Genomic DNA, 1,765 nt, shown 5'->3' with positions numbered 1-1,765 from the left:
CTCCATACTGTTCTCCATAGTGGCTGTATCAATTTACATTATTCCCACCAGCAGTGCAAGAGGGTTCCCTTTTCTCCACACCCTCTCCAGCATTTATTGTTTCTAGAGTTTTTGATGATGGCCAATCTGACCGGTGTGAGATGATATCTCATTGTCGTTTTGATTTGCATTTCTCTAATGATTAATGATGTTGAGCATTCTTTCATGTGTTTGTTGGCGATCTGTATATCTTCTTTGGAGAAATGTCTATTTAGTTCTTCTGCCCATTTTTGGATTGGGTTGTTTGTTTTTTTGTTATTGAGCTGCAAGAGTTGCTTATAAATTTTGGATATTAGTCCTTTGTCAGTTGCTTCGTTTGCAAATATTTTCTCCCATTCTGAGGGTTGTCTTTTGGTCTTGTTTATGGTATTCTTTGCTGTGCAAAAGCTTTTAAGTTTCATTAGGTCCCATTTGTTTATTTTTGTTTTTATTTCCATTTCTCTAGGAGATGGGTCAAAAAGGATCTTGCTGTGATTTATGTCATAGAGTGTTCTGCCTATGTTTTCCTCTAAGAGTTTGATAGTGTCTGGCCTTACATTTAGGTCTTTAACCCATTTGGAGTTTATTCTTGTGTGTGGTGTTAGGGAGTGTTCTAATTTCATACTTTTACATGTAGCTGTCCAGTTTTCCCAGCACCACTTATTGAAGAGGCTGTCTTTTCTCCACTGTATATCCTTCCCTCCTTTATCAAAGATAAGGTGTCACGACATTTTTATTGTGTCTTATCCTGACTGGATTGATTTATTTCTACTTGTCTTTGAAAATGTCATTTACACAGAGAGATTGAACGGACTTAATTTGTTTAGCCTTGCACAATGATGCTTATCAGTGGACCATGATAATTCACTAAATATATCCTGTGAAGGGAGATGGTACGAACAACTGAAAGAATTATTCATAGTGTGTGGAGAACAAAAATGGATAAAAGGAAGTTAGCTAACAAACAGGACTGAGATGTTCGAATAAAGATGGATGTAAGGTATTCTTATTAGTTGTCCCATTAAAACAAAATGCTAATTTAGAGAATTTCTTTATGTCATTAGGGCTTTATTGCTGCTGCTGTGGTTGTTATTTAAGTATATACAGAAGTGGCCCAACATAACTAATGTAAATTTCTCCTCCATGCTTCTTCGAGCATCATAAATGCTCGAGCTTAACTGAATTTCTGCTTCACAGAATTACAAAGTACCATTATAAGACTTAATATGTTTCCCATTTCCTGTCTTTTCCCACTGTCTCTCTCCTAACACAGCATCCACATTTGGTCTACTTTTAAAACAATCTTAAACTTCCTAATTCATTATTATTATGTGTGCTGCAACTGCTGACAACCATAGATTAACCAAGTTTTAAAATACTTTGTAAAGGAAATATAAATGATCAGAGAAGCAACTGTTTTGTTGTTGTTGCTTTTTATTGGATGAAATATTCTTTAAATCTATAGTGCTTTCCAATTTTCAAAAGCTTCACACACTTGATTTCATATAATCCCATAACAACCCCTTTCTTTTCGCCTACCCCTATATTGCCCCTTCCACTTCCCTCTCCCCGCTGGCAACCAATCTCTAGTTTGTTCTCTCTATCTGTGAGTCTGGGGAAGCAAACGTTTAAAATGGTGTTTTTAGGCATGTAAAATTCATGAATAATCTGAGATGCTATAAGCAGGTACAATGTATTCAGTGTCTGCAAAGTGCTCTCATGTATAACACCTCATGGAAACGTGTCA

The sequence above is a fragment of the Physeter macrocephalus genome, chromosome 21 (assembly GCF_002837175.3).
Source record: "Physeter macrocephalus isolate SW-GA chromosome 21, ASM283717v5, whole genome shotgun sequence".
Classification (NCBI taxonomy): domain Eukaryota; kingdom Metazoa; phylum Chordata; class Mammalia; order Artiodactyla; family Physeteridae; genus Physeter; species Physeter macrocephalus.
This window is presented reverse-complemented; position numbering follows the sequence as displayed.